A 23,986-nucleotide genomic window follows, 5' to 3' on the forward strand; every position below is an offset into this window, starting at 1 on the left:
GGCAGGCTGTAATGCATTTGTGGGAGGATACACGACAGGCAGTTTGAGGGCAGACATGGAGTTGTCTGGTGCGCAGTGGTCGAAGCTGAAAGACCTCTGTAAAGTCCTTCAGTGTTTTGAGGAATGCACGCGGCTGGTAAGCGCAGACGACGCCATCATAAGCATGAGCATCCCACTTATGCGTCTGCTCATGCAAACTTTGACGCACATTAAGGAGAAGGTGTCTGCAGCCGAGGAGGAAGAGAAGGAGGGAAGCCTTGATGACAGTCAGCCATTGTCTGCTCAGGGAAGTCTCATGGACGAGGTGGAGGAAGAAGAGGAGGAGGAGGAGGATATTGGGGATGATTATTTAGGGGAGGAGGATGCTTCTCAGGGGGCAAGACAAAATGTTGGCGTGGCAAGGTCAGGTACAGGGTTTGTGCGCGACTGGAGGGATGTTGATTTGCCAGAAAGTGCTCCTACATCCAGCACTCGCAGTGCATCATTGACAACTGGATCATTGACCCACATGTGTGATTATGCCTTGCAGATCCTAAAAAGGAACCCCCGCATTGCCAAAATGATGAACGATGATGACTACTGGTTGGCCAGCATCCTGGATCCACGCTATAAAGGCAAATTCCAAAACATCATGCCACAGGAGAACCTAGAGCTATTATTGGCTAACAAACAAGCAACTCCGGTAAACCGTTTGTTTGAGGCATTCCCAGCACACAGCAGTGGTGATGGTTCTCCCACGAGTCGTAGGGGGCAACATGGAAGAGGTGTTCATGGTGCACACAGCTGAAGTGGCGTTGGACACAGGGGTTTCATGACCATGTTGTGGACTGATCTTTCAAGTATCGCTCACACGACTGGTAATACTGCATCGATTGAAAGTGACAGGAGCCAGCAGTTGTCAACTATGGTTACAAACTACTTCTCCCATATCGATGTTCTCCCTCACAGGTCATTCCCCTTTGACTAATGGGCCTGTAAACTGGACACCTGGCCTGAATTGGCACAATATGCCTTACAGGAGCTCGCTTGCCCTGCTGCTAGTGTGCTATCCGCAAGAGTCTTCAGTGCTGCTGGATCAGTCCTGACAGAAAAAAGGACCCGTCTGGCGACCCAAAATGTTGATGATCTAACCTTCATAAAAATGATCCATGCATGGGTTTCAAAGAATTTTGTCCCACCTTCCCCTGCTGACACGTAGGTTGCCAGAAAAAAGACTCTCTTTTGTCCTCCTCTTCCTCGGACTTCTCCAATTCCTCCATTTGCAGCTGCTGAATGTCCAACATCAACATTTGCCATTTTTTCAACCTCCCTAACTGGGCTGCCTCCCCCCCAGGGCTGGGGTCACCACCTGGTGCACGCAACCGTGCGAGTGCCGTTGTCCTGGATAGGTGGGTGGGCCCACTCTTGGGCGACGGCACTGGCACAGGATCCCTCATAGTACAATCAAGTGTCTCTGACAGCGGGGGTGCACACCCGCCGTCAGACTCACTGGCGTACTATGAGGGGCCCTGTGCCAGTACCGCCGCCCATGAGTGGGCCCCCCCTGCTTGCTCAGGACCCCAGCACTTGCAAAACTTACCTCTACCTGCTCCACCGCTGTGTAGTCTGGGCTGTTAAATCCTTCACTGGGACTGCCACTACAAATTTGGTGAACTGATTGATGATGGTTAAGACATAGCTATGTCCTGTCCTGCTGGGCTCTATCTTCAGATGATCAATGGCTTCCATTTGTTATGGACGTCGACTCACAATGAGATGCAGTGGTGGTTTATCATCAGCTTTCACGGTTTTCCTACTCACAGACGTGTGACATTCCTGCCCACATTTTTAAATGTGTCCTCTCATGCCAATCCAATAGAATCGCCTACGTCCTTTGGTTTCTGTCTTTTGCACTCCAGTGTTACCTGACAGATCATGATAGGCAGTGAGGACAATGTCTTCATCTCTCCCTGTGATCACAATTTGATGGAGATGAGTAGCGGTGATTGGATCCACGGTACTGCGATACAGCAAACCTTTCTTCACAAAGTACTGTTTTCGCTGTTTCCACAGACAAAGTAATTGAGGGTCAGCATCACCTCTGAGAATTCTCCTGGGAGTTTTTCCCGTAATTAGTAATTCCAAAATTTCTGCAATCACTCGACTTTCCATCTGTACTTGTATCCATCTTGTTTCCTCTTGCGGAGAGTCTGGACTGTCTTACTGAGACTGAAATATATATGAAGATTGAAAAATACCCCAACAGTGTATACTGGTGTACGCTTCGAATACATTACCCTTTTTCTACTTTTTAGATTCTTGTCTAATCCATACTGAGGCTGTGAGTGTCTTTGTCAGACTCCGGAAATATACACAGAGATTTTTAATGTTTAAACTATGCTATATATACCTGGTATCCAGTGATATTGTACCCTTTCTCAACTTTCTACAATCTTGTTGAAACCATACTGGGCCTGAGACCATCTGACTCTGCCTCATGATATATAGACATAGATTTTTAACACTAGACACTAGAAGTCCCAGAAATTTTGAGCTCCCCCCTGAAGTCCCGAAAGAGGGTCAAATGACCCTTAGTCCGAACTGATGACTCTGATGGCTCCAATTAGCATCCTTTCATTTGTAAATGTGGCCATTGTCTGAGGAATCTGCAAGGGGGAGTAGAGCTGAATTCATCCTCAAAACACTGCGTGAATCACAGGTCAAGAGACTTTGCATTTTGAGGGAACTGACAATTTGTATAAACCACACAATTTGTTTTGAAGCACACATGAAGCGTTTTGGGAGAGATGTCACCTTTTGCTGCTGAACCGTGATGTTGTGCTGCATTATCCAGGTCATTTTGCCAAATGTACATATAGTTTGCAAAACATACAATCTGTTTCAATTTTTCATGTTTTTCTAAAAAAATTTAGTTATGTTTTTCTTTTAAAAAAGATGTGAAAGAAGTGGGTTAAAAATGACAGACAAAAAACAAAACAAATTAATTGTGTTGATCCACCTCAACAAAGGTCTTGTAAAAGAGCAAAAGAATGTAAGCTGCTCCTGAGTGTGTCTGCCCACCCCCCAGCTGCATTGTTGTGCGGGGCATATGCATAAGGTTGCTAACACCTTAGCAAATTTGCATGCAGCCTTTTGTGCTGCATGCAAATAAATAGGTGACTGCTTCACCTATTTTGTTCACAAGAAACAAAATGCAGAGAAGGCTTCCTGGTTGAGCTTGCAAAAGAATTAGGTGGCTCTTATGTGATTGAAAAGAAGGCACTCAAGGAGAAACTCCTTCGGCAACAACCTTCCACACCCTGCCCTGGCAAAAGGGCGAAGTGTCAGGTCAACCATCGATGCACGAACAATTGTGCAACTGAGAGATGTGTTGACTGCTACAAATACACGTGTGGCAAATGTACCAGGGACATACCCAGGCAGTGCCAGGTATGTTCTGACAGTGCAGACAGACTGCTCGGTGAGTGCTGAAATGCTAGTCACACAAGAAGAACATGCCACTCACACACACACATGCAGCCCCCACTGCAGCCTGTTCTAAATATGTGTGGAATTGTTTTATTCCTTGCATTTTTTTTATTATTTTTATATCAAAAATAAAAAGCATGGAAACAAATAACAGTTGTTCTTTTGTATATTTTTCACACTGACCTTTCATAGAATCATAGAATTGTAGAGTTGGAAGGGACCTCCTGGGCCATCTGGTCCAACCCCCTGCTCAAAGCAGGATTCGCTAAATCATCCCAGTCAGATGTCTGTCCAGCCTCTGTTTGAAGGCTTCCATTGAAGGAGAACTCACCACTTCTTGTGGCAGCCTGTTCCACTCATTGATCACTCTAACTGTCAAAAAGTTTTTTCTAATATCTAATCTGTGTCTCCTCCCATTCAGTTTCATCCCATTGCTTCTAGTCTTTCCTTGTGCAAATGAGAATAAAGTTGATCCTTCTACAATGTGACAGCCCTTTAGATATTTGTAGACAGCTATTAAGTCTCCTCTCAGTCTTCTCTTTTGCAAACTAAACATTCCCAAATCCTGCAACCTTTCCTCATAAGACAGGGTTTGTAGACCGGTCACCATTCTGGTCGCTCTTTTCTGAACTTGCTCCAGTTTGTTGATGTCTTTTTTAAAATGTGGTGCCCAAAACTGGACACAATATTCCAGATGAGGTCTGACCAAAGAGGAGTAGAGGGAAATAATGACTTCACGTGATCTAGACTGTATGCTTCTGTTAATACATCCTAGAATTGCATTTGCCTTTTTTGCTGCTGCATCACACTGTTGACTCATATTCAGTCTGTGATCTATTAGTTTACCCAAGTCTTTTTCACATGTGCTGTCACTTAGCCTATTCCTCCCATTCTTTATATGCTTTTTTCATTTTTATTGCCCAGATGTAGTACTTTGCATTTCTCCCTGTTAAAAACCATTCTGTTAGTTGCTGCCCACTTCTCGAGTTTATTTATATCTTTTTGAATCCTCTCTCTCTTCTCTAGTATTAGCTATCCCTCCTAGCTTTGTGTCATCAGCAAATTTAATCAGTTTACCCTCAATTCCTTCATCTAAATCGTTGATAAAGATGTTGAACAATACAGGGCCCAGGACAGAGCCCTGTGGTACCCCACTTGAGACATTCTTCCAACTGGATGTGCAGCAATTTACGACCACTCTTTGGGTCCGATCACTAAGCCAGTTAAGAATCCACCTAACAGTTGCCTTGTCCATTCCATACTTAGTCATTTTTTCAATAAGGATTGTATGAGAGACTTTGTCAAATGCTTTGCTGAAGTCAAGATATACTATATCTACAGCATTTCCTTGATCCACCCAATCAGTGATTCTGTCATAGAAGGAAATTAAGTTAGTCTGACATGGCTTATTAGTTACAAACCCATGCTGACTTTGTTTAATCACTTCATTCTTATCCAGGTACTGACATACATGTTTTTTAATAATTTGTTCAAAGATCTTTCCTGGTATAGAAGTCAGACTCACCGGCCTATAGTTGCCTGGGTCCATCTTCTTCACCTTTTTGAAGATAGGAACCACATTTGCTCTTCTCCAGTCTTCTGGCACTTCTCCTGTTCTCCAAGAATTTTCAAAGATTATGGAGAGGGGTTCAAAAATTTCTTCTGCTATCTCCTTCAGTACTCTGGGGTGTAATTCATCTGGACCTGGAGACTTGAATTCATTTAGGTTAGCTAAGTGTTTCCTCACTATCTTTCTGTCTATAGATATCATGGATTCTTCTATTCCCTTAATTGGATAGTGAAGAACAGTTGATGTTACATTTCCTTTATGAGAGAAAACAGATGCAAAATAGGAATTTAAAAGTTCAGCCTTCTCAACATCCTGTCTTACCATTTCATCATTTTCATCCTGTAAAAATCCTATAGCATCTTTGACTTTTCTTTTAAATTTGACATATCCCCAAAATCCTTTATTATTGCTTTTGACCTCTTGACTTAGACACAAATGCTTCTGGTCATTACTCACAGCTGTAACTTGCTGTAAAATTTCTAATTCTCTATTTAAAATATATATAAAAATGATTCATTGTTTCAGTGCTTTTTTACTCAAATAAAACTAAACTAAATACAATATGTATAGTCTTTATATTATCAAATACAATAAACTGAATAGAACTAACTAGAAACTAAAAGGCTAAACTCAAAGGAAAACAACAACCTCCTGTGGTGTGACAGTAGTGACCTTAATTACAGAACAAAAGACGGTGATTATAGGATGTTAGATAAAATCCTTCAGGTCATTCGACCCGTCTCTGGGTTCCAAAGGTAGAAATGTTAAATGACCCCTCTCTGGGACTTCTAGTGTTAATGTGTAAACTATGCTATATATACCTGTTATCCGGTGATACTGTACCCTTTCTCAACTTTCTTCAATCTTGTAGAATCCATACTGGGCCTGAGACCGTCTAAGTCTGCCTCCTGATATATAGACATAGATTTTTAATGTGTAAACTATGCTACATATATACCTGTTATCCGGTGATACTGTACCCTTTCTCAACTTTCTATCTACAATCTTGTCGAATCCATACTGGGCCTGAGACCGTCTGAGTCTGCCTCCTGATTAGAGATGAGTGGTGTTCGAGTCGACTTGTTCGCCAAGTTCAAATTCAAGCTGTTTTCGGTGGTGTTCGAGCCGTTCGTCGAACTCGAACACTTTGCTTAAAATTCGTCTGTTCGAGGTTCCGTTCGAGAACGGTTCGTTCACCAAAAGCGTAACTTTATTTCCACATTAATAATGGTTTTAAATATTAATAGACAGTTTCATGGCATAGTAGCGGTGTCTGGTAGCCAGCGGTGTAGTGCACCTGTCAAGGAGATACACCATATGTGTTTTTAATAATTTTTTTACCACATCTTGTCCAGAAAATCCTTTTGGACCTTGTAGCACTGTCTGCTACTCACCAGAGGAGCCCATCTGTAAACCTAGCTATGCCCCCTGTTTATGAAAGAACCAGTTTTTGACTGCATTTAACCCAGTAAATACTTTGGACCTAGTAAATGTGTCTGCTACTCAGCAGAGGAGCCCACCCGTGAACCAAGCTGTGCCGCCTCTTTATGTAAGAACCATTTATATGTAGATTTAAAAATTACCCCAACACTGTATACAGCTCTACCCTTGTGATACATTACCCATTTACTGCTTTTTATATTCTGGTCTAATCCAAACTGACCAAGTCAGAGTTTGTTTCTGACTGTGGAAATAAATACTGAGATTGACAATGACCCCTACACTGTGTACAGCTGAACGCTTCAGATCCATTACCATTTTAGTTCCATTACAGTTGGTGGATACTGTGCAGGGGGCTGTCTCTGCAGGGGCTCCTAGTGCTGGGGATAGAGATGTGTCATTGGCATTTCCCGAATCTCCGGTCAAATTGACAGAAATTTTCTCAGGGGATAAAAAGGAGTTCAGGTCTTTCAGAGAAGGATGCAAGCTTTTTTTTTCTCTGAGGCCCTGCTCCTCCGGGGATGAGTTCCAGAGGGTGGGGGTCGTCATTTCCCTACTTCGGGGGGCTCCACAGGCATGGGCTTTCTCTCTCTCTTCCTCTGCTCCTGAACGTATGTCTGTGAATTTGTTCTTTGAGGCTCTGGGGCACATTTATGATGAGCCTGATAGAGTGCGTCTGGCAGAGGATATGGTGATGAGTGTGACGCAGAGGAGGAACTCTGCTGAATGGTTCTGCTCTGAGTTCAGACGCTGGGCAGCGGAGGTCTCCTGGGATGATGCTGCCCTCCAGGGTTTGTTCTATAGAGGCCTGTCCGAACGTTTGAAAGATGCCCTAGCCCTTCATCCTCCACCGGATTCTTTGGAGGACGCTATGATCCAGGCTGTCCGCATGGACCGTAGGCTGCGGGCAAGAGGGGTCATGCTGCAGGAGACCCCTTTATTCTCCAATCTGAGAGACTCTGCATCTAGTCCTGAGCCCATGGAGGTTGGTGCCACGTCATTGGAGGAAAAAGAGAGGAGACACCGAAGAAACAACCAATTGTGCTTTTACTGTGGATCCGCTGGACATTGGAGAAGGAACTGTCCTTCTTGCCCTTCTTCAGTGAAGCCATCAGGAAAACGACTGAGTCTGGGTAACAATCGAGGAGGTTGCCCAGACTCCCAGGTACCCTTTTCCTCACTTACTAAAATTTTGCTTCCGGTGGAACTGGAACTTACAGGCGGTCCAGTTGGGACTACCGCCTTTGTTGACTGTGGCTCTTCTATTAATCTGATTGATGCCAAAGCTGTGACTTTTCATAAGATAGGGACAGTCAGGTTAAAAGATTCTGTTAAAATCGTGGCAATTGATTCTTCTCCTATCACCCAGGAGGGAATTTGTTTCATGACTGATACCTTTTCTCTGAAAGTGGGTTCCACTCGCGTGGAAAAATTAAGGTGTTTTGTTATAAATAATCTGCCGGCTGGACTGGTACTGGGTATGCCTTGGCTTCAACATCACAATCCTACTATTGACTGGGTCACGGGGGAGATCATTCAGTGGGGTTGTACGGCTAACGGTCTATGTTGTAACTTGACAACTCTTGTCACCCCAGTAAAATCTGTGTCAGTGTCATCTGTCGATCTGGAAGGTATTCCGGAGTACCTGAAAGATTTTGAAGACGTATTTTCTGAAAGTGAGGCTGAGGTGCTACCACCACATAGACCCTTTGATTGTGCCATTAATCTAGTCCCTGGAGCCAAGTTACCCAAGGCTCGCCTGTTCAATTTGTCCGGGCCCGAACGTCTAGCCATGAAGGAGTACATTACCGAGAGTCTCCGCAATGGGCATATTAGGCCTTCTGTTTCACCTGTGGCAGCGGGCTTCTTTTTTGTTAAGAAAAAAGATGGTGGTTTGCGGCCGTGCCTCGACTTTCGGGAATTAAACAAAATTACTGTGAAAAATACATACCCTCTCCCCCTAATTCCTGATCTATGTAACCAACTCACCAGGGCCAAGTGGTTCTCTAAACTGGATTTACGTGGGGCATATAACCTTATAAAAGTCCGGGAAGGGGACGAATGGAAAACAGCATTCCTGACGACTGAAGGGCTGTTCGAAAACTTGGTTATGCCCTTTGTTCTCACCAACGCTCCTGCTGTTTTTCAGAATTTTATTAATGCAATTTTCTCTGATTTAATTGGTCATTTTGTGGTTATCTATTTGGATGACATTCTGGTGTACTCAGTGGAAAGTCAATCTCACTTGCACCATTTGCGGATGGTTCTCATGAGACTGAGGGAGAATCATTTGTATGCCAAGTTGGAAAAATGCTCATTTTTCATGCAAGAAGTATCCTTTCTGGGGTTGATTGTGTCAGGGGAGGGGTTCCGCATGGATCCTAAGAAGGTCCAGGCTGTTACGGAGTGGGTGCAGCCTCATGACTTGAAAGGGTTGCAGCGATTTTTGGGCTTTGCCAACTTTTATAGGAAATTTATTAAGGGCTTCTCGCAGGTGGTAAAGCCTCTAACGGACCTCACTCTCAAGGGAGCTGATGTAAAAAATTGGACTGTAGCTGCAAAAAATTCTTTCATGACATTAAAAAAGTGCTTTTCTTCAGCCCCTGTATTGGTACAACCCGACCCGTCAAGACCTTTTGTCATGGAGGTTGATGCCTCGGAAGTAGGGGTGGGGGTAGTTCTGTCTCAGGGCCCTCCTACCCTTACTAATCTGAGGCCTTGCGCCTTCTTCTCTAAAAAATTTTCCTCTGCCGAGAGAAATTACCATGTCGGCAATAGAGAGTTGTTGGCGGTAAAGTTGGCTTTTGAAGAATGGAGGCATTTCCTGGAGGGGGCTGTTCATCCCATTACAGTCATCACTGATCACAAAAATTTGGCCTATATCGAGTCTGCCAAGAGATTGACCCCCAGACAGGCTCGGTGGGCGCTTTTTTTTTCTCGATTTCAGTTTACCATCACATTCCGCCTGGGATCTAAAAACATCAAGGCTGATGCCTTATCCCGAAGCTTTGATTCGGTGTCCCCTCCAGAACCTCCCTCCTCCATTCTTCAGCCAGGAGTAGTGGTGGCCGAAATCTCATCTGAGTTACAGAGAGGGATTTTGGAGGCCCAGGCTCGGGCTCCTGGTGGTAAACCCCCGGGTAAATTGTTTGTACCGGAATGTTTCCGTCTCGGACTTATGCAGGAATTTCACGATTCTGTGTTGAGTGCTCATCCTGGGATTGCAGCTACCCGGGGGGCAATTGTGAAGGTTTTCTGGTGGCCCTCTATGGTAACAGATATTAAAAAGTTTGTGACTGCATGTGGGGTGTGCGCTCATTCTAAAAGTTCTCAGGTCCGGCCGGCCGGCCGGGGAATTGGTGCCTTTGCCAATTCCGGACAGACCATGGACACATTTGTCCATGGATTTTACCACAAATCTTCCTCCTTCCAGGGGCAACTCGGTGATATGGGTGGTGATGGATAGGTTTTCAAAACAAGCTCACTTTGTACCATCTGCTGAAACCTTGGCCCGCTTATTTATGCAGCATATAATTAGGTTGCATGGAGTGCCTATGAATGTGGTGTCAGACAGAGGGGTACAGTTTGTAGCCAGGTTCTGGAGGGCTTTTTGCAAAAAGCTGGGGATTTCGTTGTCCTTCTCCTCTGCCTACCACCCAGAGTCTAATGGACAGACGGAGCGTACGAACCAATCGTTGGAGCAGATTCTGAGATGCTTGGCCTCTTCCAGGCAGGAGGACTGGTGTGAGGTATTGCCCATGGCAGAGTTTGCATTCAACGGTCGTGTGAGTCAATCTACTGGGAAGTCTCCCTTTCAGGTCAACTATGGGTTTAACCCACATTTTGGACAGTTTTCCCACATGGATTCAGGTTGTCCTGGTGCTGAGGATGTGACACAACATCTTAGAATTCTTTGGAGGGAGGTTCAGAGGAATATTTCCAAGGCCCAGGAAAACTATAAGCGGTTTGCTGACAGGAGGAGGGGCCAGGTCCAGCATTTGCAGTAGGGGAGAAGGTGTGGCTATCCACCCGCAATATCAAGCTTAAGATACCATCTATAAAGCTGGGCCCCAAGTTTATTGGCCCATACAAAGTTGTGGAGGTTGTTAACCCAGTAGCCTACCGACTGCAGCTGCCCACCTCCTTTAAAATTTCTGATTATGTCTTCCACAGGTCCCTGTTAAAGCCTGTGGGGATGGTGAGAGAGGATCCCTCATCAAATGCTCCACAAGTGCTGGTAGAGGGGCAGCTGGAGTATGAAGTAGGGCGCATTGTTGACTCGCGGTGGGTGCGCAGGAGACTCCAGTATCTGATACACTGGAAGGGGTAATCTCTGGAGGATCGGTCATGGGTTCCGGCCAGTTCGGTGCATGCCGATCGTCTGGTGCGGGCTTTCCACGCCAGATACCCAGACAAGCCTGGGGGTCCAGTGGCCCCCTGTTAAGAGGGGGGTACTGTCATGGTTTGAACAGGGTTCTTGCCCTGCACTCACAGGGTTAAGTGTTCGTGGCCTCTTTCTGGATCTGGGAGGGGTATTTATACTCACTCTTTACCAGGGTTCTCTGTCAGCTATACTGTTGTTCTGGTGTGTCTGACCCCTGGTGTGCATGTATTCTGCATTGCTTGTTTACTTCCCGTGTATGACCCGGCCTGTTCCCTCACTCTGTACTCTGTCTCTCACTTTGGTACTATTGTCTTCTCTGGTTCTGACCTCCTGGCTTGGCTATGGTTACTACGTTACAGTTTGTCCCTATTGCACCATCTATTGCCCGTTCTGGTTTTCTGACCTATTGCTACGTCCTGACTATCCATTCTGTCTAACCCTTTGGTACTGTATTGCTATCTTGTGCTTTGACCCTGGCTTCATCTGGTTTCTGTCTCTGTCTATGCCCCTTGGTAACATTGTCCTGTAGTTACCTTTCTAGGAGTTTCCCTGCAGCTCCTAGATCTGTGGAGCTTAGGCCATGCCCCCAGCAGTCATGTGCTTCAGGTCCTGATACTCTGAAGCACGCATCGTCACCGCTGCTGCCCTGCTCCATAGGTATCTTTGAGCACTGTCTTTGTACTCAGGACACCCGCACTGGCTCAGTGAGCATGTGCAGTGCGGGGCTCCTGACAGAAGGTAGACATTTATCTCAGAAGAATTGTTAGAGTGAACAGGATAACAAGATTAAGGTAATTACTTCTTAAAGCATATTTAAACTTTCAATAAACTGTGCATAGATCAATAGTCCAGTATACTGTATGTTCTCTCTGTATGCTTGATACTTGTTTGTTTTTTCTTTGAGCTCATAAACTTTTGGGAAGCTAGCTTTTATACAATATACATACAATATACAGGGAAAATACAGCAACAGGATTGATGAGGACTTATATGAGGACTTGTGTAGGTATAGAAGCCAAAACATCAAGTTATTAGCTCTGTTATCAGTTTCTTTGTTAATGGAGTATGATACACAACAAACTTGCTCCCTCCCTCCTCCCCTCTTCATAGACTGTGAAGCATTTAGTGATCTGTACCCTAATAAGAAAAGCCGTGGAAATTAAAAGTAAAGCTATCTAATAATATATTTTACAAACTTTATATTTGTCATCTGTACTATTGATTTATGCAAAGTTTGTTTTATTTCTATCTAAAATTATACAGCGGGGAAAGTATGTATTTGATACACTGTTGATTCTCACCTACAAAGAATGGAGAGGTCAGAAATTTTTAATCATAGGTACACTTCAACTGAGAGAAACAGAATCTACAGGAAATGTCTGACCTCTGTAATTGCAAACAAAGGTCTCTGTACCAAATATTAAGTTCTGTTTTTCTATTGTATCAAATACGTATTTCATCCAATAAAATGCATATTATTTAAATCATACATTGTGATTTTCAGGATTTTTTTAGTCTGTCTCTCACAGGTTGTCACGCTTACCGTCTCCGCCGGCTCCACGCTCACCGCCCCCGCCTCGTGCTCGGCTCCTGCTGCCGCCTCTCTGTCGCCTCTCTGCCACCTCCGGCGCGCTCCCGCGGCGGGCGCGCGCTCGCCTGCACTCCTGTCCTCTGCCCCGCGCTCTGTCCCGGCGTTCTGCCCGGGGCGCATGCGCGCCTTGCGCTCCAGATCCCAGTACAGGCCAAGCCAGGCCTTCTCTCCGCCTTCCTGACCCTGCTGACCTGACCCGGAACTCCTGTCTCTATAAGAGGCAGCCTCTTCCTCCAGATCACCGCCTGATCGTCACTTGTCACTTACTGTGACTCTGGCCCCAGCCTGCCTGCCATTTCCTGCTGCTCCTTCCCTTTCCTCGTGCACCCTGTTTAACCTGGTCCTTGTGTTCCTCCCAGTGCCCGCCATCTCGTGTCCGTGTCCAGCCTGTGCCTGCGTCTGACCCGTGTCTTGCCGTTCCTGCCTTGCCTGCCTGTATCCTTCAGCCTCCGTTCCTGGCTTCCAGTCCTGCCGGTTCCGGTCCAGCTCATTCTTCTGCCTGCCCGCTGCATCTCCTGTTGTGCCCCTCCATCCTCGGGTACCAGCTGCCGTGGTGAGTAGTTTCCCCTGGGCCTGTCCCTAACGCTCCCTGTATAGGGGGTGGTCCACCTGGTCCGCTCGCCCAGGGGAGGTTCGCTTGCCGCGGTCCAGTGGGTTCACCCTTGGGAACCATCACAGAACGATCAGGCCATGGACCCCGCTGGTACTTCTACCCCGACCCAAAAGGAACTTCTGTTCCTGCGGGAAAATCAAGCGAGGATCATGTCGTTCCTCAAGTCCATGGAGTCTCGTCTCTCGTCACTACAGGCCTCGGATCCAGGGAGTGCCACCCAGATCGCCGGCCTCCAGCAGGAGCTTGCCCAGCAGCGCGACACTCAGGCTCATATCCTGAACTACATGGCCTCGGTGGACAACCGCTTGCTGGCCCTCCAGACCGCGGCCGCAGCCCCGGCACAGCCTGCGGTTCCGCTCCCTTCCCCTCGACTGGCTAAACCCCCGCTATAGTGGCGACCCCAAGACGTGTAGAGGGTTTTTAAATCAATGCCAGCTACATTTTGAGTTGCTGCCACAACAGTACCCCACTGACCGTGCCAAGGTGGCCTTCATTGTGTCCCACTTAGAAGGAGAGGCTCTAGCTTGGATTAACCCCCTCTGGGAAAGAGACGATCCCATGGTCACCCAACTCTCCTTTTTTCTAGACACCTTTCGCCTTTCCTCCGCTACCAAGGCACTGTTCAATCTTCATCAGGGCACGCTCTCAGTAGGTCAGTACGCCATTCGGTTTCGCACCCTGTCCTCAGAGTTGGGTTGGAACAATGAGGCCTTGGTGGGAGCCTTTTGGCGGGGTCTTTCAGGGTGGATCAAGGACGAGTTGGTGGGTCGGGATACCCCCACCTCCTTGGAGGATTTAATCTCTTTGGCCACCCGCATCGACCTCCGCTTTCAAGAACGTTCCCGAGAGCTCGCTAGGGACAGGAGACCCCTTCGCGCTCCTCCGGTCGCTCGGAGTCCACCTCGAGTCTGCTCAACTCCAGCTTCCACGCTCCCGCTACCGGAACCCATGCAAGTGGATCGCCTCAAACCGGTGGAGGAGCGTCGGAGAGAGAGGGTCGAACAGGGGCTCTGTTTCTACTGTGGGAGTGCGTCCCACTTTCTTCGTGCCTGCCCCACTCGCCCGGGAAACGCCTCCGCCTAGGACAGGTAAGAGAGGTCTTCCTAGGTAATTTTGACTCCTCTCTACCCTTGACCCTATCTGTCCTTTTGCACCTGGATTCTACACGTTTTTCTGAATGGGCCTATATAGATTCTGGGGCGGCCGGTAACTTCATTCAACTTGAGGCGGTTAAGAGACTTGGAATTCCTGTCAGATCCCTGGAGACCCCTCGGCAGATTGCTTCGGTTGACGGTCAACCCCTGCGGGAGTCCGTTACTCAGGTTACCGAAGAGGTGGAGCTTCAGGTCGGAGCCTTACACCGGGAGAAGATAGTATTCTACGTGCTGCCTTCTTTGTCCCATGCCATCCTTCTGGGACTCCCCTGGCTAAGGACCCACAAGCCTATCCTGGATTGGCGCTCTGGTGACGTTCTGCGATGGGGTCAACTTTGTCAAGATAAGTGTTTACTCCCTGTACAGCCGCCGAAATTTCCACGTCCAACGTCAATGTCAACCGAATTACCCTCCGCCTACTGGGCCTTTTTGGATGTCTTCGACAAGAAGGAAGCAGAGACCCTGCCCCCGCATCATCCATATGACTGCCCCATCGATCTGCTCCCCGGTTCTACGCCGCCTCGTGGTCGGATCTACCCGCTGTCTCCCTCCGAGACCCAGGCCATATCCGAATACGTTCAGGAAAACTTGGCCAAAGGCTTTATTCGTAAGTCTTCCTCACCTGCAGGCGCTGGGTTCTTTTTTGTCAAGAAGAAGGACGGGTTCCTGCGTCCCTGTATTGATTATAGAGGGCTCAACGATATCACCATCAAGAACAAATATCTTCTGCCCCTCATTCCGGAGCTATTTGACCGTCTACGGGGTGCACGGATCTTCACTAAATTAGATCTTCGAGGGGCCTACAATCTGGTCCGGATCCGCTCCGGTGATGAATGGAAGACCGCCTTCAACACTCGTGACGGCCATTATGAATACCTCGTTATGCCCTTCGGCCTATGCAATGCTCCCGCGGTGTTCCAAGAATTTGTCAACGACATTTTCCCGAGATCTTCTTTACTCCTGCGTGGTGGTTTACTTGGACGACATTCTGGTGTTCTTTCCGGATTTGTCCACACACCGAAAAGACGTGCGTCAAGTTTTACTTCGTTTGAGAACACATCGTCTCTACGCCAAGCTGGAGAAATGCGCCTTCGAACAGTCGTCTCTGCCGTTCTTGGGTTACATCATTTCCGATTCTGGCTTGCGCATGGATCCGGGAAAAGTGTCTGCGGTACTCAACTGGCCGCGTCCTCAGGGAATTAAGGCAATCCAACGGTTCCTGGGATTCGCCAACTATTACCGGCAGTTTATTCCGCACTTTTCCTCTCTGACTGCTCCCATCTCTGCTTTGATCCGAAAGGGAGCCGATCCTCACCACTGGCCTCCTGAGGCCGAGAACGCCTTCCGAACCTTGAGGCAAGCCTTTGCCACAGCCCCGGTGCTACATCGTCCAGAGGCGAACAAACCATTCACCCTAGAGGTAGACGCTTCTGCCACCGGAGCCGGTGCGGTTCTCTCCCAGAGATCTCCTTCCGGTCGCTTGGTGTCCTGCGGCTTCTTCTCCAAGACATTCTCCCCTGCAGAGAGAAACTATACCATCGGGGACAGAGAGCTGCTTGCCATTAAGCTAGCCTTGGAAGAGTGGCGGTATTTTCTGGAGGGAGCGGTACACCCACTCCAGATCTACACCGACCACAAGAATCTAGCCTACATTCAATCAGCACAAAGGCTTAATCCCCGGCAGGCCTGATGGTCATTATTCTTTAACCGGTTCGATTTTGAGCTCCATTTCCGTCCGGGTGATAAGAATCTCAAAGCGGATGCCCTGTCTCGATCCTTTCTGGTCACCGACAACGAGGAGGAGCCTTCACACATTGTGGAGCCAAGCAAGCTCATAGTAGTCGCGCCTGTTAACCTGACTTCCTTGCCCCCCGGCAAGACTTTTGTCCAAGATGATGACAGGAGGCGAGTTCTACATTGGGGTCATGCTACCAAGTTAGCGGGTCATGCCGGCCTCAAGAAAACACTCTCCCTCATCTCTCGTTTTTATTGGTGGCCTTCTTTGTCTCAAGATGTCCGAAGTTTCATCCTCTCCTGCCCATCGTGTGCCAAGAACAAGGTCCCACGTCAGCCACCCTCCGGTTTTCTGCATCCACTTCCGGTTCCCTCGGCTCCGTGGCAGCATATCGCGATGGATTTTATTACGGATCTACCTCGTTCCTCAGGTCACACGGTCATTCTGGTGGTCGTGGACCGCTTCTCCAAGATGGCCCACTTCATCCCTCTGCCCGGTCTACCTTCCGCTCCTGACCTGGCGAGAATTTTTATATCTCATGTCGTCCAGATTCATGGCTTCCCCAAGCACATTGTCTCGGACAGAGGGGTTCAGTTTACCTCGCGTTTCTGGAGAGCTCTATGCAAGCTGATGGAAGTAACGTTGGACTTTTCCTCCGCTTATCACCCTCAGTCCAACGGTCAAGCGGAACGCACGAACCAGATCTTCGTAGCATACCTCCGACATTTTTCCAACGCCCATCAGAACAATTGGTCCAGCTTGCTCCCTTGGGCCGAATTCGCTTACAACAACCATACCAGCGAATCCTCCGCCAAGTCGCCTTTCTTTACGGTCTACGGTCAACATCCTGGTATACCTCTGCCGGTACTCCTGACCTCGGGTGTGCCGGCGGCCGATCTTCTGACCGAGGAGTTCTCCAGGGTCTGGCAGGAGACCAAAACCGCACTTAAGCGAGCACGAGACGGGTTCAAGAGGCACGCCGATAAGAAACGCCTGGATTCTCCGCTGTACCACCCTGGGGATAAAGTTTGGCTATCCTCAAAATTTGTTCGTCTCAAAATTCCCTCCTACAAACTAGGTCCCCGCTACATCGGTCCCTTTGAGGTTCTAGCCCGTATCAATGACGTTGCCTACAAGCTAAAACTCCCCGCTTCACTGCGGATTCCTAACTCATTTCACATTTCCCTCTTAAAACCGGTCATACTCAACCAGTTTCATGCTTCTACTGGCAGCACTCCCGCGCCCGTGTCCGGACAGGATGTCTTTGAGGTTAAGGAAATTCTTGCTATGAAACGATCTAGAGGTAAAACTTTCTTTTTAATTGACTGGAAAGGTTTTGGCCCTGAGGAGAGATCCTGGGAACCCCGGGAGAACATTCAAGCCCCCCAGATTTTAGCTAAGTTTCTTTCCGGCCGTGGGAAGAGGGGGCGTAAAAGGGGGGGTACTGTCACGCTTACCGTCTCCACCGGCTCCACGCTCACCGCCCCCGCCTCGTGCTCGGCTCCTGCTGCCGCCTCTCTGTCGGATCCCGCGTCGCCCGTGGCCACCGGGAGCGCCCGCCGCCTCCGGCGCGCTCCCGCGGCGGGCGCGCGCTCGCCTGCTCTTCTGTCCTCTGCCCCGCACTCTGTCCCGGCGTTCTGCCCGGGGCGCATGCGCGCCTTGCGCTCCAGATCCCAGTACAGGCCAAGCCAGGCCTTCTCTCCACCTTCCTGACCCTGCTGACCTGACCCGGAACTCCTGTCTCTATAAGAGGCAGCCTCTTCCTCCAGATCACCGCCTGATCGTCACTTGTCTCTTACTGTGACTCTGGCCCCAGCCTGCCTGCCATTTCCTGCTGCTCCTTCCCTTTCCTCGTGCACCCTGTTTAACCTGGTCCTTGTGTTCCTCCCAGTGCCCGCCATCTCGTGTCCGTGTCCAGCCTGTGCCTGCATCTGACCCGTGTCTTGCCGTTCCTGCCTTGCCTGCCTGTATCCTTCAGCCTCCGTTCCTGGCTTCCAGTCCTGCCGGTTCCGGTCCAGCTCATTCTTCTGCCTGCCCGCTGCATCTCCTGTTGTGCCCCTCCGTCCTCGGGTACCAGCTGCCGTGGTGAGTAGTTTCCCCTGGACCTGTCCCTAACGCTCCCTGAATAGGGGGTGGTCCACCTGGTCCGCTCGCCCAGGGGAGGTTCGCTTGCCGCGGTCCAGTGGGTTCACCCTTGGGAACCATCACACAGGTGAAGTGTACAATTGCAGACCTCTCCATTCTTTGTAGGTGGGAAAACTTGCAAAACTGTCAGTGTATCAAATTCTTATTTTCCCCACTGTACATGGTTCCCTGTTCTTGCTGAAATTATAATATACATTATTTTATTTTATAGGACAAAATTATTTTGAGAGTGAATTTATATGATTACAAAATGTCTAAGAAGTTCCCCATGAAGTCAGCTGTATTTGAGCATTTCACAGTGACTCAAGATGAAAAATATTTTGTGTGTCAATGTATGACAAGTGACCCAGAGGAAAACAAATGCTGTGATACCAAAATCAGTGCATACTCAGGCAGTGATAAAAATGCTACTACAAGAGCTTCCAATCTAAAAAGACATTTACAACGCTTCCACCTGGAAGTTTTCAAAGCTGTGACTGAGATAGATAACAGCAGCACCAAGAAACACGTGCCCAGCACTTCCTGCCAGGTAAAGGAGGAGGAAAGAGCATCTCAAACATCATTAACAAGATATTTTGTAAGTGAGAAAGTTACTGTAACAATGACAGCAGATATGTTTAAAAGACAGCTCATACAGCTTGTTGTGAAGGACGGTCTACCATTATCATTATTTGCACGACCAGCTTTTTACAGCTCTTAATGGAGAAATGGCCCACAAACTTGGTGTTTCTCTGGAAAGAGAAAGTATTAGGAAATTAGTGATTGAAAAAGCCCTTAAACAAAAGGAAGATATTAAAAAGACTCTCAAAAGACACTTCATGTTTCTTAAAATAGATGCCTGCACACGTCACAGAGCGAACTATTTTGCCATCAATGTTCGATATGTTTGTGACAACAAAGAAATTGTTACCAAGACACTGGCAGTAAAAGATGCTAAAGTTCATCACAGCAGCTAGTTTCTCCAGGCCTTAGTGGAAAAAGTTCGGCAAGATTACGAACTCAAAAAAGAACAGGTTCTTGCTATTGTAACGGACAATGCTTCAAACATGATAAGTACAATTAAACTGATGAATGAGAGTATTGAGCAACAGCTAGAAGAAAATTTAGGATTCAGTATGTTTGAGATGGAAGGCCGCAGTGCTGTTCATGTAGCTGAGGAACAAATAGATATTACAACAGAAGAACAGCAAAATTATACTTTAGAAATAGATGATCTTGTTGCCGCTGCTTCAAAACACTTTCATATTCATCACATGTGCTGTGTTGTGCACACGCTGCAGCTGGCAATAAGAGATAGTCTGCAAGAGGGACATGTTGGAAATCTGTTTGGAAAAGTGAGGAAATTGGCTATTGCCGCCAGAAACCCTAAAATTGATTCCATCTTGAAGAGACGTGCTGGGAAAGGGGCAATTGTCGATCAAGCCACTCGGTGGGGCAGCACTTATTTAATGATTGAGCGATTGCTTGAACTAAAACCATTTCTTAAAGATATGGCAAACCCTCAGGTAACCCTAAATGAAGGTCAATGGACACAGGTGGCTGAATTGAAAGAATTGCTTAACAACCCATTTACCGTGACTAAAAAAATTACAAGCTGAGGATTTAACTCCTGGTATTTTCATAAGGGAGTGGAAGAACTTGCTATTTTGTCTGTCCCAAAGAGGAGGTTTAATTGCAGATGGCATTTCTGCTTCAATGAAACGGAGAGAGACACAGATATTGGAAAATAAAATTTTTCTGGCAGCTGTTTATGTGGACCCAAGTCATCATATACTGCTTGATGATCAACAGCTTACTAAAGGAAAAGAAGCTCTGACTGAGGTAGCAGTTAGGATGAGTGGCCTACAGGAAGACTGCCAGGTGCAAGAGGACTTTGGTCCTGACAGTGCTACTGCTGGCATATTTTCATCCTCATCAGATGAGGAGTTTGACTTTGACAAGTATTTGGATGACATGGAGCAGGGAAAGCATTGCCACAAGGAAAATGATTTCACTCCGTCTCCTATAGCAAGCAGATTAACCATATTTCAGCAAAATGTTTCACTTGCTCTCAAAGATATAGAAAAATTCAACCATTTATCAAAACTGACTGTGCATGAGGCAATTCCTTTATACCCGGAAATTGTTAGAGATGTTGCCCATGTGGTTACGGCTTTGCCTCCAACCCAAGTAAGTGTAGAGAGGTTGCTCTCTGACTTTAAAATTATTAGGTCAGATTTGAGGTCATCTACAGTATGAAGGAGGACCTGATGGAGGCAATTCTAATTCTTAGAACAAATTCATAGACTGCACAAATATTATTTAGTATGTTTTTGTTGAAAACTGTTTTTTGCCACTTACATAGTTTATTACATAGTGTTATATATATATACAGTATATATATGTAATCGATATTACATAGTGTATTACATATTTACAATTTATTACAGTTTTTTGTGTTCTAAAGTTGTATTCCAATAAATACATATTATGTTCTATCTAAATATCTTGATTATTGTATCATAAAAATGATTAAGTGTCTGATGTTCACATTGTACTACAATAAATTTTTCACTTAAATATAAGCAATATATGTGGGAGTCGGAGTCGTGGAGTCGGAGTCGGTGTAAGGAAAATTGAGGAGTCGGAGTCGCAGGTTTGACTTACCGACTCCACAGCCCTGCAAAAAATACCACATACAAGGGACAAATACCATCACACTATGACTACAACACATAGATAAATATCGTAACACCATGACCAGATCTAATCTATGAGAACATCATTGAAGCTCTCATATACTTGCATTGAGAGCTTATGACTAGAGATGAGCGAATTTGTTCAGGTCCCCACTTATTCGTCAAGCTATAGTGCTTACTGAATAAGCTACAGCGGGAACCCAGATACATGGAGCATGCTGGCTGATCGGCACCGCAGCTGCATGTGTCACGGCTGTGTCAAAGTCACAGCACATGCATGGAGAGCCCAACACACAGGCTCTCCATGCATATGTTGTGACTGTCACACAGCCGCGACACATGCAGCTGCAGCGCCAAACAGCTGATCATCGGGAGCGCTCCAGGTATCGGGGATACAGCTGTAGCGTAATCGGTAAGCAGGGACCTGAAGAAATTCGATCAACTCTATTTATGACATAGCTTCTGACTTCCAGCCAGTCAGAAGCTGCAATTACAAGATGAAACCTAAATACCAGAGTGGTGCTGAAAATTGATGAATATGTCGGACGGTATGGGAGGGAACTTAGGTTTAAAGGGACTCTGTCAGCATAGAGTGACTGTTCAAAAAAAAGTCCCTCCATTCTGTTTCACATGTGGCCAATAATTTAAATTCACCTTGGCACCTGCTTGTTTTCCTTATATGTCCATCCCCTCTCCTTCAATAGACAGCTCTGGCTTCATATCAACAGAGAAGGTTGGAGACAGAGGGAAACCAAGCAGGTGGGAAGATATATTTAAATGATTTCCCACTGTGAAGCACCAAGCACCTGGACTTAGTTGAACAGTTATTTTTTGCTGACAGAGTCCTTTTAAAGCAACACTTCAGTGATGGGGAAAAAAAAGCAAGCATAGGGACACTGGCTCTAAACAAAACACTGGCAGCGCTTTTGCTTCACGGATACAGGTGCAGCTTCCCAGACATGCAGTGTCTCTATACAGATCCCCAGACATGCAGACAAGAGGAACCGTTGGTGAATATCAGTCTGCACTTGGACTGCGGTGTATGGACCGGCCGCGGGTTTCCTGACCTGAACTTAGCAGCCTCACAGCATGTATGAGGATGCTGGTCAGGAGATTGTCACCCAGTCCATGCACTGCTGTGCGAGCGCAGACCGATTTCCCAATTTCAAAAATTACACTGCCATAATAAATAAAGATGCTTCCCAATCATATATACTCACTTGCATTAATAATTACCCACCCCCCTTCCAAATCCCAAAGAAAACTGAGCACTGCTGCCTGATGTTATAATTGGGCATTTGGTTTTCCAGCAGGTCAGGATCATCCAGTAGCTTATATATACATTGCTATTGGGGAGTCCCCTTCGACTCCCCAATAGCAATGTATATATAAGTGCAATCACGTACTAAAGTGGTGGACAAACGAATACGTGGACTTGTTATTTACTTAGACAGCCAGTGCTGCCGCCGCAACCACCCCCCAATCAAGAAGAATCTAATGGTCGTCTCAGCCTGCCCACTGCTGCCGCCTCAGCCTACCCACCAAATAAATGGAAAGTGTATGTTATTGCATATATAATCACCGATTATACACTACAAAAAAATATTTATTGGTATTTATTAAAAACCTATAAATTATAGAACTTAAATACACCTCAAAATGTAACTCTAAGGCTAGTTTCACACTTGCTTTTTTTTGCAGCGCGTTTTTCCCGCAAAAAAACGCATTGAAAAAACGCATACATAAGCATACAACTGCTGCGTTTTTTTCAAGCATTTTTATGAGCATGCATGAAAAAAACGCAGCGTTTTTATGCGTTTGTATGCGTTTTTAGCGCGTTTTTACCGCGTTTGCGTTTTTTTCCAACATTTTTAGGTGGCCCCTCACACTACCCAAACCATGACTTTACTAACCCTAACCCTGACCCTAACCCTAACCCTAACCCTGACCCTAACCCTTAACCAAATCATACTTAACCCTAACCCAAACCCTAAACCCTAACTAACCCTAACCCTAACCCTAACCCTGACCCTAACCCTAACCCTAACCCTGACCCTAACCCTGACCCTAACCCTTAACCAAACCATACTTAACCCTAATCCTGACCCTAACCCTGACCCTAACCCTAACCCTAACCCTAACCCTGACCCTAACCCTTAACCAAACCATACTTAACCCTAATCCTGACCCTAACCCTGACCCTAATCCTTAACAAAACCATACTTAACCCTAACCCTGACCCTAACCCTAACCCTGACCCTAACCCTAACCCTAACCCTGACCCTAACCCTAACCCTAACCCTAACCCTGACCCTAACCCTTAACAAAACCATACTTAACCCTAATCCTGACCCTAACCCTGACCCTAATCCTTAACAAAACCATACTTAACCCTAATCCTGACCCTAACCCTGACCCTAACCCTAACCCTAACCCTGACCCTAACCCTAACCCTAACCCTGACCCTAACCCTTAACAAAACCATACTTAACCCTAATCCTGACCCTAACCATGACCCTAATCCTTAACAAAACCATACTTAACCCTAACCCTGACCCAAACCCCAACCCTAACCCTAACCCTGACCATAACCCTAACCCTAAACCCCCTTAACTAACCCTAACTCTAACCCAAACCCCTAAATTCCATGGTTTAAAAAAAAAAACGCATATGCAAAAAAACGCATACATGAGCATGCCAGTGCGCACATATGCGCATCCATAGGCTATAATGGCCATTTTTAGCGCAAAACGTGCGCATATGTGCGCATGCGCTTTTTTGCAGGGCCAAAAAATGTAACATGCTGCGTCTGGAAAATCCCAACGCACACCCCAAAAAAACGCAGCGCATGAAAATCGCATACATGCGCTTACCAGCGCGCAGGTATGCGCACCCATGTTAAATATAGGGGAAAAAACGCATGCGCAGGTGTGCGTTTTTTTCCAGCGCTAAAAAACGCAAATGTGAAACCAGCCTAAGTGATTATGTAAAAAAAAAATAAATAAATAAAAAAGGAGTCAAGAGTAAAGGGGTGATCACCCCATTTATTTTACTCACTTTTATAGCAGTAATAATTCCAAAACTCTTTAGGGTATGTTCCCATGGTCAGTAAACGCTGCGGGCTGGACACTGTGTACATCTGCAGCGTTAAACCCACAGTGGCCAGATGATACAGCATAGTGGATGGGATTTCAAGAAATCCCATCTC

This window comes from Dendrobates tinctorius, unplaced genomic scaffold (genome assembly GCF_039654945.1).
Source record: "Dendrobates tinctorius isolate UK_male_01 unplaced genomic scaffold, ASM3965494v1 ptg000162l, whole genome shotgun sequence".
Lineage (NCBI taxonomy): Eukaryota > Metazoa > Chordata > Amphibia > Anura > Dendrobatidae > Dendrobates > Dendrobates tinctorius.